The sequence below is a fragment of the Schistocerca cancellata genome, chromosome 3, assembly GCF_023864275.1.
Source record: "Schistocerca cancellata isolate TAMUIC-IGC-003103 chromosome 3, iqSchCanc2.1, whole genome shotgun sequence".
In the NCBI taxonomy this organism is placed as follows: domain Eukaryota; kingdom Metazoa; phylum Arthropoda; class Insecta; order Orthoptera; family Acrididae; genus Schistocerca; species Schistocerca cancellata.
The window spans coordinates 741,725,326-741,739,264 of record NC_064628.1 but is presented as its reverse complement, the minus strand read 5'-3'; the positions used below and the strand labels follow the sequence as shown (position 1 = coordinate 741,739,264).

At 37.8% G+C, this 13,939-nt stretch overlaps 1 protein-coding gene across 2 annotated transcripts in view; it reads right to left on the bottom strand.

Annotated features, from left to right (window-relative positions):
- LOC126175749 (sperm flagellar protein 1-like) overlaps window positions 1-13,939 on the bottom strand; it is a 211,997-nt gene that overhangs the window by 12,861 nt on the left and 185,197 nt on the right. The window lies entirely within an intron of this gene.

The window sequence follows — 13,939 nt, the reverse complement described above, 5'->3', positions numbered from 1 at the left end:
TGTTTTTTACGTGAAACTTTAAAGCTTTTTACATAAAACAAACATTAATAACAATCCAAATCTTCATTCTTAAAGTCTACATATTTATTTCTCTGCACCGTCATTCAACACCACCACCCTGTCATAAACACATTTCTCCCAACGAAAGACTAAGTTGTTGATACCATCACGGTAGAATGTTTAACTATGTTGATGGAGCTACAACCTCACCTCTGTTTCTATTGCTCTATCAGTGCCAGAGGGAAGTCCTCAAAGGTGTTCTTTAAGTTTTGGAAACAGATGAAAATTTGATGGGGCCAAGTTGGGATTGTATGGATGCTGATCAATGACAATCAGTCTGTGGTGTTGGATTGTTGCAGATGTCACAGCACTCATGTGTGGTTTATCATTGTCTTGCTGCAGGAAAGGGTGCTCCATGTGTGGACAAACTCTCCGAATTCAAAACTTTGTCGGTGCATCAAAAATGGCATGCTATAATAGTTACATTAAACATTACCATGTTACACATCACAATTTGGAGCCCTCTAGCAGCAGAGGGCTGCAAATATGTAGACATGAAGAATAAAGGTACAGAATGTTAATAACAGATGTTTTATTTAAACAGCTTTAAGAATTTTCACGAAAAAAATATGGAGGCATTAATTTTCAGCCCACCCTCATATGTTAGAGATGTGAATTGAAAAATTGTCCTCCTCTCTAATTTTAGTTTTATACACTGACTAAAGTTTTATTTTATCTTTGTAACTGCTCCATTTTAACACACTGACTTTATTATCTTCTGATGCCACACAGAGAGGGCAACACCTAACATGCATGCACACATGCTTTTATAGTTGTTGTCTTTGCAACTTATGGAGGATATACTCAGCACATAGAACTGATGGGTTGCTGTGCAACTTGTAATGTTATGTGTGCCTCACTGCTTTTTTTCTTTAACTAATTTGTGCCTGATTTTATTCTGAGAAGCTCAGTAATGTATGTAAATACCATAAACGTAAATGTGATTCAATAAGTACTTGAAGTGAAGTGAAGCGCAGCTGGACAGCAAGAAACTCTTTAGCGTGCAATCCCCGCAACGATAGTATTAGAGAATCTTTGAATATGGACTCAAAAAAAAAAAGACAATTGATTTTATTTAAAAAAAAACTGTTAATCTGTATCTTGTGGAAAGAGGATGTGTTGCTAGGCTGTCGCTCAGAATGTATTGTTATATGTAATGAAAACTGATATTCTAGTGATAAAACTGAGTGAAGTATGTGTAAGAGTTGCCAAACATTTATGTGTACAAATTTTTTGGAAGTGAAGACTAGAAATATCTTGTTTTTGGAAAAGGAGGTGAACTTCATTGTCATTGCCGTCTATCAATCGACAGAATTGTAAGTGTACAAAGTTCACTAAAATACAGGAAAATAAATGCAGTCTCTATAGTTTTCATTCAATAAGTAACAACCTCTCATAATTTCTTAATTAAAGTAATTGGCTTATGTTCTTGTATAATAGTATGTTTCTGAACTCCACTGACCAATTTCGATGTAGCAAGATGTGTAGTCTGAAGGAAGTTCGCATCTCAAGCAATCTCCTTTTCTCACGAAAAGCAGATTGCTGTTTGATCTTACTTACTAACAACAGTGGTCCTTTAGGTATGAAAAGCTACGAAAACTTGGGCTCAAAGCTATCCACAATATGGCCAAGTAACTAACAGAGTCGTATTTTAAACCTTAAAGAACAATAACTTCCTCCAAATTGCAATACGTCAACAACTGGTGCTGAAGCTGATCATTCAAGGAGGCAGCAACCAAAATTCAGGTACCAGTTACGACTTAAAGTAATAATCTCAATCAAAAATCTCTCTCTCTCTCTCTCTCTCTCTCTCTCTCTCTCTCCAAACACATATATAAATATTCATAATATTATTAAAAAAAGGTCATTTTACAAACTACAGTTGATATCATACACACTTTTATGTTTATCACACCTGTGTTTCAAATCAGTTACGTAAGATCATATTTGAAATGTCTTCTATTTGCTTTCAACAGATCTGAAGACATTCAAAATTTGAGCAAAATCAGTAATCTTTATAAATAACAATGTGACAATAGACTTCAATAGGAAATATTAGAACAATGGTCAATAATCATGGATTTCACATCCTGTCAAGCTTTCATTAGTCTTGCATAAATGCAATTTATTTATGCACACAACATAACAACATAATTATTAGTTATAAAGTGCAACCAAAAATTGTTAAGTCTGCAAGGAGTGTCTACATCTATACTTTATTTCTTGTAAGCATGAGTGGTGACACTGTAAGACTGTGTGTATAGTGTCCTTGTGCAGCTACACATAGGTAGCGTCTTGTCTTTGGATTGAGTCTGACGATGGATATTGTGACGGAAGTGCCTTTGATATCAACATTAAACATCTTGTTGTGGCACGCCAATATTGTGTGTGGACCATCATATGATGATTAAGAGAGGCTTTTGAACAGCATCACATGAGACGAAAACCTGTTTGCATGAGTTTAAGTTACAGAAGATGAATGGTCACATGGGTAGAATGTTCCTTAGGGGCAACACGGAGCTTGCAGATCTGTATGTGAAGATGCTATGCAAAATCTGAGGTTTCAATAACACTGTCTGCTATTTCACTAATCATAGTGTCTGCCTATACAATAATTCAGCTGTTGTTGTGTTGAGGTCTGCTTTAAAGGCTGTCCTCAAACCTAGTAAAACAACAGATAAGCTATCAGTCCAATGCTCAGATGAATGGCATCTGAATGAAGCCTTTAATTGTAGATGAAGCCATTCTATAGGACCATTAGCAGCAAGTTGGTAGGAACAGGTTCAAATACAGTTCATGCCAAGCAATGCACAGAGATCTTTAAAGAGATATGAGTCAAATTGCTTGTTCTGATCAATGATGACATGGAGAGAAACACAAAGCGTGGAATCCACTTACAGAAATAAGGTCATGGTTAGAGCTGCTGCTGCTGTCTTTCACAGGATGTACATGAGGCCAATGAGAGAGGGGGTCAATTCCTGTCAGGCAATATTAGTACCCTTCTAATGGTGGTAAAGGTCCCAATAATGTTGTTGTGAACATGTTTGAAGTGTCAGCTTGGTGGGGCAAAGGTACCAAGCAGAGCTGTTACATGCCGAGTTACTTCATTATGCTGACAAACATTGTGTGCTGGTGAACAAATGCCTTTTTCAGTTTTTGACCAGATAAATGCCTTCTTCAACAGTTGTACAGCAGCCCTTACTGCTGGATGAGAGAGGTTCTGAGGAGGCAAACTTGCTTTTTTGCGAAAATCTGTAGTAATGAACAGTTGTGCTTCTGGTGCTGATATGTCACAGTGTAGCACTACATCCAAGCTTGATACCCACATGCATCAAAGCTGTAATGTTGATGATGCATCAAGGTATCCCTTCCATTCACTGTCATCTTCGTGGGCACTGGCAAGTGCTACAAAGTCAAGTTCCTTCACAGTGGCATCAGTACTAGACAGTGCATCTGCTTGTCCATTCTGCTCACCATCAACATGCTGAATGGAAATCCAGAAGTTTTAGCTGACACTGTGATGCCTTGTATGACTTCTACCAGTTACACTGTACCATAAACATAGTAATAGCTAAATAAGAAAGGTGACCAGCTGAGAGATATATATAATGACAGATAGAGATCCTTTAAATGCAGGGAACTTATTTTACAACAGACTTGAATCTAATGTAAAGAATGTGAAAGAGCTGATCATTTTATGAAGTAAATTAAAAATTTACCATCTATTTGGATTTTGCTATAGTGTGAAATAATATTTAAATGTAAATTCATGCAGTAAAGCAAGTTTTAAAGTGTTAAGTGTGTTTATGAAATGAGAAACATAAAATGAGTATTTCCTATTTGGGAATTTTGTGAAATCCACCAAATTGTGCACAAAATATTTTAAATTTTAGATGCTCATCTACCTATAAATTGTATGTAAACTGTTTATAAGCTAAGATGCCAATATTTATGCAGTGCCATTCTTTTATGTTATGGGTTTGGAATTTGTAATATTACTACTTACATTTATCAGAAGAATGAAAGATACATAAATGTGCATAGTACAGGTAGGTCTCTATGCTTACAGTGAGAAGGTATTTGCTTTTTGATAAACATCAATGTCCTCATACAAATATTAAGCTTGCAGGGGGAGATGTATGGTACTATTTGATACAACTATAGGAGCAGAGATTTTTTTCAATGTAGTGTCACATCTGGTAATTTTAATAATATGATTACCACATGTATATGCAACAGTTCGCAATAACATTTGTTGTTGTTATAGACAAATACCACATTCCTGAAATTTCTATTTCATGGAGGGATCTTTAGTACACAGTTAACTAATATAAAATTTCAGCCTGCTGGTATGAAAAGTAAACACTGATGACAATACACTAAATGTTAATTGACATGTAAAATTCCCTAGTACTAAATAGATAATGACTTAAATGAAATTTGCACATCAATATGCTGAGTGAAGTGGTCAGTTTACCATGTTAGCACATAAAAATCTCTCTCATTATGTTAACATACAGTCACAGATGAATTTCTTTTGCATGCTTGCTCATGCTGTTGTCCTGTGAAATAATCTTTTAAGGGAATGCAGAAAATGATTTTTTTTTTTCTGTTTTGAAGAAGTACAAGCAATAAGAATATTGTGGGAAACTTTCCAATGAATTGAAACTGTTTTGACCACTCCTACAAAATATCTAATTGTACAGGATATATCAAATACACCTTTAGGAACTAAATATGTGGATTCCTCAAATATAAGCTGATTATTAATGGCAGAACAATTTCCTTGCTGAGGGCTTCTACCCCTGCAATCATTACCACTGTAAAACCTGTCCCATATACCCACCCACTACTGCACACTGCAGCCTTGCAACTGGTAAATTCTACAACATCAAAGACAGAACAACTTGTAAAATCACACATGTTGTTTACCAACCAATATATGTTCAATGCACAACATTTTATGTAGGAATGGCCACCCCAATTCCGGCTAAGTGCATGAATGGGCATAGAACTGTCTGCCTTGGGGTCATATTTTATCCAGTTGCTGAACATGCTCTACAGCACAACTCAAAGGAGCTGAGTGCCTGCTTCACCACACAGGTTGTTTGGATCCTGATAGTAGTTTCTTTGAAATCCAGAGATAGTAATTTACCCTCCAACATATCCTCACATTTTGACACAATCCTGGACTTAACTCCCATTAGAATCTTGCCCATCCCTAATTTTCCTTTTTGCATCACTACAACCTTTTTTCATCTTCGTTACACAGTTTTATGTATTATGTCATATATAATATTTTATTTGTGAGTCTTTACTTTTTCATCTTGATTACCCTCATTCCCATCACTTATCATTAATTTTTTCTACAGTCTCTTTTTTCTCCGACTTATTAATTACACTGGTCATTCCATTACTCTTCTTCTTACACTATCTTTACTTCTCACATTACCCCCCCCCCTCACCACCACCTCCTCCATCAGCTCAGGATAGAATCTGGCACAATGCTTACCACCACCACCACCACCACCATCATCATCGTGATCATCATCTTGAACAGTTTCCAGTTCCAGGCTGGGTATGTTTAGAACATAAGCCCCACCATCTTGTCCTGTTTTCCCATCCCCTTTCTGCATTCACTCTGGTCCAATACTTACCTCTTTTTTCAATACACTCCTCCATGTCTTTCAGCCATCTTACCAACGTACTACATTTGACCTGCAGGTCTCTCTGAGGCCTTGCCCTTGCATCTTCGTTTCTCCTTACCCACAGCTGGTTTAAGACTAATTTTGGGGGTGCCAAGCTGAGAGAGTGCCAGGCTGAGAGGGGTGCCAGAGGGGCTCCTAGTGTAGAATTTGTACACAGGGTGTATCAATTTAGTAGCAAAAGTAATGCATTTCCACACTCACTAAATTTAGATTTATTCTTAAAGGCCTTGCCAAGAGACCAAGGAATGGCAAATAATATATGAGGAAGTGAGGGAGGGAAGTGAAGAAAAGAGAGGCAGTGTCATAAAATGATATGTAATTCATGTGGGAAAACAGGAGGGGCACCGATTGATATGCTGCTTGTGTGAAAAAAATGTTCTTGGACTGGCCCCGCCCCTATCCTCACAACAGATGGGTCCCTGTCACCTTGGGCTCTGAGAAGCCTGTGTTATATTCACCAATTAACACCCATGTGCGAACAAAAAAATTTTTATTAGGCGGAGCAAAGCCACCGCTTAATTTTACAAAAAGATAAACTTTCTTCGAAAACAAAAGGCTTCTTCTCGTACCAAAATTTATAACAAGCCAAAGAATATGCCACCTTATTGAACTGAAATATTAGTAACTGAACTGAATTTACGTTCCTTTGTTGGATTTTCTCTCGACGCTTTCCGGCGGATGCTGAGGAAGTAGACGGGTGCAGAGTCTGGGGTTGATAGCTGGCGTAGCGAAGATGTGGCATTTGGACATTCCAGCTGCATCAAAGTATCTTCCGGGTGGCAGTCTGCGGCGGGTTGAAAGATGTGTGATTCTCTTTCTTCTGGCTCTTTAATGCGGCAGCTCCGGTCTTCCTCCGCTGATTCCAGAGTGATGATTGGCGGCCATTGACGATCCCTGACTGGTGGATGGTGATATCATAGTGTGACCATCCGCACCAGAAAAAGGCTCTTGCACGTGTGTAGTTTGCGGCTGATTGAATGTTTGGGGGGAACGCCTCTAGCACTGGCTGGCAGAACACACCGGCACTAAGTTGCAGGTGCCACTTAACTCTGCCACAATAGCCGACAGTTGCATTTGTGTGGCTGCCCAGTATTTTACCTCCCCTTACTGATCCCTCTTTATTTCCTGAAGAAGTAATTAATAGTTTTAAAAGTTAGTTTAGTTTTGTGTACTTTTATGTTCATGTGCTGGCAGTGCTAAATATTTTTCCTTGTGCAGGTAAGTTGTGGCCAGCAATTATCTCTCATAGACTTACAGTTTTCTCAAAGGAATCTTCCTTTTCTTATACTGAACATCTGAGAAAATCATAACAAGTGATTAAAATGTTCTTTGCCTGATTATACACTTGCAAGTGATCACTGGAGCATAGATGGCACACCCTTTCATATACTTCTGAATGATGTAAAATAATTTTGCAGACTTCAATTACACACTGACAAAGCACTGCTGAATTAAAAATTTGTACTGCATACACCACTTGTCTTAAGGGGCCACAGAGATCTAAACCTAAGGAATTTAGACTGTGGGAAAATGCAGGTCATGGAATTGTTTCTTTCCTATCTATTTGTCTGCATGGTAGATATTAAGCACTTCATCTTGAATGATGTGACTAAAAATTGCTTCAACGTGTACAAACCACAAGCTTTATATAATCTGCAGACCCATATCCTTCAGCAAGTCTGGAAAAGTGTTCTCAGTGGAGTCCTCGTAGATAGTTCCTGTAAGACATGCTGGGAGAATATGTAGACCAGGCAGGACCTACAGTTCAACTGCTGCTGTTGTCTAGCTTGAATAGTTCTACAAAGTTTTCATTCAACAAAAAGTGTTGGTTGTGAACTGTAGCAATGGCACAGCACAGAGACTGTTTCCAGTTTCTGTAGTCACAATAATGTTTTTATTCACACATAATGTATTCTGATAAGCTGAAAACTACTACAGACACAAAGACTGCAAAATATTTAAATTGAACATGTTATTGTGTATCATAGAATTTGAAAGTTTTTTAAGTCAACTGTGGGTTTTCAGTCCTTTCAGATGACTTCAAAATCATCTCCGAATGCTGTACACAACACTGCTGGAATAATTTGCGAACTGAGCCATCAAAGATTTTTTTTGAGTTGTCCAGCTTTATTATTATTATCAGGTCTCTACAGCAAAAAATAGATTAATTATATTAAATGCCACTGTGCACATTGTAATTAGTCTAATCTCGTCTCTCTTCACTCCTTATGGGAGTGATAAGTAGACAGCTGTAGTGTATTTGTAGATTCCTCAATTAGTAATCATTCTTGAAATTCTGCACGTAGGGTTTCAAAAAACAGTCACTAAATATTTGTGCAGATTTTTTTCAGACACAACCTCATTATAGGCAACTGTATCATCTGCAAAAAGCCTGAAGTTGCATTGAATATTTTATGCCATGTCATTAATATAAAACATGAACAGTAAGAGTCCTGGCCCTTACCTGGGGCATATCTGAAGTACTTCTACAACTGTCAATAAAGTTCCACCAAAGGTAACATATTGAATCCTTCCAACCAAGAAATGCTCAATCCCATCACAGATTTCAGTTTTGGAATTCAAGATGGAGGTCATTCCGTCTGAGATATCACATTAGGTTTGAGCTCATGATATATTAGCAGATTCCACAAAAATCTGATGTTAATGATGCTGGACTTTTGTGGATCGATTTCTGCTATGATTTTGTAGGAGGGTGTCAACCTGTGCTCTTTTCTAACTACGTGCACAAGGTATAAAAGGACAGCATATCGGTGGAGCTGTTGTTTGTACTTAGATTATTCACAATGGAAGGTTCTTGATGTGATTATGGCTGCACGATGGGAATTAACAGACTTTGAACACAGAATGGTAGTTGGAGCTAGATGCATGGGACACGCCATTTCAGAAAGTGTTAGGGAATTCAGTATTGCAAGATCCACAATGTCAATATTGTGCTGAGAATACCTAAGTTCAGGCATTAGCTCTCACAAAGGGCAATGCAGTGAACAACAACCTTTACTTAACAAATGAGTGTAGCAGCATTTGCACAGAGTTTCAGAGCTTACAGATGGGCAATGGTACATGAAATAACTGCAGAAATCAGTATAGGACATATGACAAATGTAACCACTGTGACAGAGCCATGAAATTTGGCATTAATGGACTATCACAGCAGACGACCAACGCGAGTGTCTTTGCTAACATCATGACATCAACTGCAGCGCCTGTTCTGGGCTCATGACCACATTGGTTGAACCCTAGATGACTGGAAAACTGTGACCTGGTCAGATGAGTCTTGATTTCAGTTGGGAAGAACTGATGATAGGGTTCAAGTATGGTGCAGGCCCCACAAAGCCGTGGACCCAAGTTGTCAACAAGGCACTGTGCAAGTTGGTGGTGGCTTCCTACTGGTGTGGGCTGTATTTACTGGCATGGACTGGATCCTCCAACTGAACTGAACAATGATTGGAAATGGTTATGTTTTACTACCTGGAGACCACTTACAGCCATTTATGGACTTAATGTTCCCAAACAGTGACATCATGTCACTGGGCCATAGTTGTTTGTGATTAGTTTGAAATACATTCTGGACAGTTCAACAAAATGATTTGGACACCCATATTGCCTGACATGAATCCCATCAAATTTTTTGGGACATAATAAAGAGGTCAGTTCATACACAACATCCTGTACCACCAACACTTTAACAATTATGGATGTCTACAATAACAGCATGGTGCATGAAACATAACGGTCCATTGAAACCCATTTAAAACACATATTTTTCAATCCAATTTGAAATAAACAGGAATCACTGATGTAAACAAAAGGCAGTGGTATATATAAAACTATACTTAAAAAATTGATACCATAAAACTGTGTACTGAATTGTAGTTGTGTTGAGGTCTATAGGTCCTGTAATTGGTAGGAATATTTAGGATTAATGTAATTAGGTGAAATCTGGAACAAATGATCAAGTACATTGGTCAACGTCATTTTTTTTAAAACTGAGATTGATTTGTGTTAAAACAGTATCTAAATTAAGACTGTGATATTTAAACAAAAAACCAACTTTGAGAATCAAAATTGATTAAAAAAAATGTAATTAGTGAAAATGTTATAAGTGGCGTGTAAACATAGGTAGTACTTTAGGTGTTTTGTCAATAATAAATAAAAGATCTATTTTGCCACATTCAATGGGGGACTTGGAAACATATACATTGATGGGAACATTTTCCAAACCGTGTATCTTCTGCATTTCATACAAATAATAAAAGTATTGTTAGTATTTCATATTTGTGTATTCACACACCCCTAAAATGTTAAATACTTAAAAGTCGATAAATGTATTTGCTCTATTAGAGCCAGTGCAACTGCTGAAATATGTCATTAATCTTAAGGCAACAGTTTTAATTGTAATTATATTAAAAAACCCTTTATAGCAATATTGAGGATTGTTCGGATTTATATATAAAGGGGCAGCCATGTTGGAATGGGAGAGCAGTGTCTTAGAAGATATTTTGCAAGAAGCATGTAATTGCTTAAGTAAGATGTATGTCAGTGTTGTAAGCATGTTAGTATAATTATGACATGATTCAGAATAAAGGTTCTGAAACACAATGTTTGTATTGACCATACATGGAGTAAAAACCATGTTACAGTCGACAACATGAGCTTGTGGCAGCATCAGATATAAAGCAAATGGATGAGTACACCCTACAAAATTATAAGCTTTGTTAATAATAATTTTACGTGCAATATTTCTGCAGGAGACTTCTAACGACTTGTGTCCATGCTACATCAAGTTGCTGCATTACATCATGCAAAAGGAGGTACAACATGACAATAGGAGGTATCCCATAACTTTCATTGCCTCGGTATATACGAGGGCGGTTCAGAAAGTAACCTCCGATCGGTCACAGTGCGGGTTGTGGGGGGAGTAGCGACGCCATCTGTGCGTTCACGCACTCAACAGGTCAGTCGGCATCAAGCCGTGGTCGAGTGAACGTCGTACCTGTGCTAGTTTAGTTTTTGTGGCAGTTTGAAATGTGTGCTTCAATAGAAAACCCCGCCAAATGTGAAGTGCGTGCTGTCATAAGGTTTTTTACAGCCAAAGGATATTCTGCAGCAACTATTCATCGTGAGCTTTGTGCCGTGTACGGACCAAGAGTTATGAGTGAAGGAGTTGTCCGTGAATGGGTACGTTTATTTAAAAGTGGACGAGAAAACGTTCATGATGAAGAGAGGAGTGGTAGACCATCATTGGTGACTGACGAACTCGTTCAGACAGTTGATGCAAAATTTCGTGAAAATTGACGTTTCTCAATGTCGGAGTTGTCTACTGGTTTTCCACAGATTTCTAAGACTCTCTTGTACGAGATAGTGACAGCAAGATTGGGTTACCGTAAGTTCTGTGCACGATGGGTGCCCAAAATTCTTACCGACCACCACAAAACTCAAAGAATGGCCTCTGCATTAGACTTTCTGTCACATTATGAGGACGAAGGAGAACCATTGTTAAACAGAATCGTGACCGGTGACGAAACCTGGATTAAGTACGTGAACCCTGAGACAAAAGAACAATCAAAGATGTGGGCACATTCAAATTCGCCTACCAAACCAAGAAAAGCCTCGCAAGATTTTTCTGCCAGAAAACTGATGGCAACGGTGTTTTGGGATGCCAAAGGGGTGTTGTTGGTTGAATTCATGAACGTGGTACGACCATTAATCAAGACGTGTACTGTGAAACAATAAAAAAGTTACGACGGGCTATACAGAACAAACGCCGTGGTATGCTGACTTCCGGTATCGTTTTTTTGCACGATAACGCCCGTCCTCACTCTGCTCGCAGAACAACGGCCCTTCTTGAGTCCTTCAAGTGGGACGTTATCAACCATCCACCTTACAGCCCAGACCTGGCGCCAAGTGATTATCACCTCTTCATGCATTTGAAGAAGTGGCTCGGGTCACAGCGGTTTGATGACGACGAAGAGCTCAAAGATGCGGTCACAGGCTGGCTCCAGGCACAAGCGGGTGATTTTTATGCAGAAGGAATTTCAAAGCTTGTGAAGAGATACGATAAGTGCCTCAATCGCTATGGAGACTATGTAGAAAAACAGTGCAAAGATGTAGTTGTAAGATGTATATATTAAAATATTTTTATTTAACTTGGTGTATTTTTTTAAATCAACCAGAGGTTACTTTCTGAACGGCCCGCGTATTATGGTTAAGAGAGGAACTAATTCATCTGCAAATTCCGTGTAAAATCTCACAAGGATTCCATCAGATTCCGAAACCTTCTTTAATCTTAGCAGTTTCAGCTGTTTCTCAACACTGTTGACACTACTATCACCTGACTTTGCACTGATGCGAGAGTTAAACTGCAATTGTAACCCTAGATCTTCCTTGGTAAAGGAACATTTGAAAATTGAGTTCAGCATTATTGATGTTGTTTTGTTGTTAACTTCAGCTCCCATGGCATCCATTAGCTGTCTGGCCACTAACTTTGGTGCCACTGGCAGCCTTTACCATATGACCACAATTCATTCAGATTTTATGAGAGGTCTACAATAGTTGTTAAGGCATCATATATTGCCCTTTTGACAGAAAATGTGTTTGATTTAGCATCTCTCCATCTAGGGCTTTATGATTTGTTTCATACTTATTGTGCGGTAGTCACTGTTTCAACAGAAGTGTCTTTACAGTGCCTGTATACCAAGAAGTTTCCCTCCCAACCTGAACCATTCTACTACGTACTTATCTGTCCAGTTTTGGTCAACTATTCTTCTAAACTTGAGCCTCAGTTCCTTTATGTGGCCCTGCTCAGCTAAATATTTCAAATTCACGCTTGAGATATTACAGAAGGAAGACAGAGCTGCATTATTCTCATCAGTGAATGAGTGTGCTAATGATACACAACCCTCTATCATTACCTCAGGTGAATGTTTGCCACACTCTCATTTTGAACCATGTGTTACTCTTGAAATCATCTCTAGGACTCACAAACTTAAAATAGTCATCCAATAATGGTACTGCAAGCTTTTTGTATGATCTCAACACTGAGGGCACATCATGAAATTACTCAAAGACATTGCTACATACTGTGAACAAAAATTACCTTTTATTCATCTATCCAGTTCTCAGAATTTAAATGTGAAGTAACTATATGTAAATTGCAAACCCACATAGGCCAGATGTATGTTTCTGTAAATCATATTCTTTTTTCATTATGTTGTCTTTGCATCAAGGTGAGCAAATCACTGTACAAACACATATTTTAATAACTTATGAATGTAAGGATTTCAAAAATAGTTTAATGGGACCATGCAGAATATATATTTTGCACATTTTCATTTAATGATGTTGTATGGACTAATGTACTGGGGTAACTCATCTTTATGTCCTGTGGTAACTCATCTTTAAGAGAGAGTCTTCATAGCTCAAAAATTTACAATAACAATAATGCGTGGTGCCCACCCATGATCATCTTGTAGAGATCTGTTTAAGGAGTTTGGCATTCTGACTAATGCTTCACAGAATATTTGTTAACTGATGATGTGTGTTGCAAATAATCCACTACAGTTCAAAATTAACACTGATGTACATAATCACAATACTAGAAGCAAAAATGACATTAATTACTCCATAATAAGGTTGCCTTTAGCACAAAAATGGGTGCACAACACTCCAGTTAAAAGTTTCGATCACTTACCTACTGATATAAAATGTCTTACAGACAGCAAAGTAAAATTTGCAAATAAACAGAAGAAGTTTCTCCTTAACAGCTTCTCCTGTTCTGTAGAAGAATTTCTATTATTGTAATGTGTAAAAGGTGTTGGGTAGGAATTACTAACTCACATCTGTATAATAATAATAATAATAATAAACTTATAAATATTTGGCTTGTAGCCATAATTACAAGTGAATTGACTCATTCCACATTGAGAAATACAAGCAAAGACTTGTGCAGATTGGTGTCGCACTTCAGTATCCTACATAAAGACACGGCAGCAGGGTATGACTGCATGTGTACATGTAGATGTATGCATGTGCAGCTGTTTACCCCCCCCCCCCCACACACACACACACAGAATGTAATTTTAGCAATTTCAAATTCAATATCACTTTATTGAACTAAAAAACAATATATGAAGCAGTGTGATAAAAAAAAA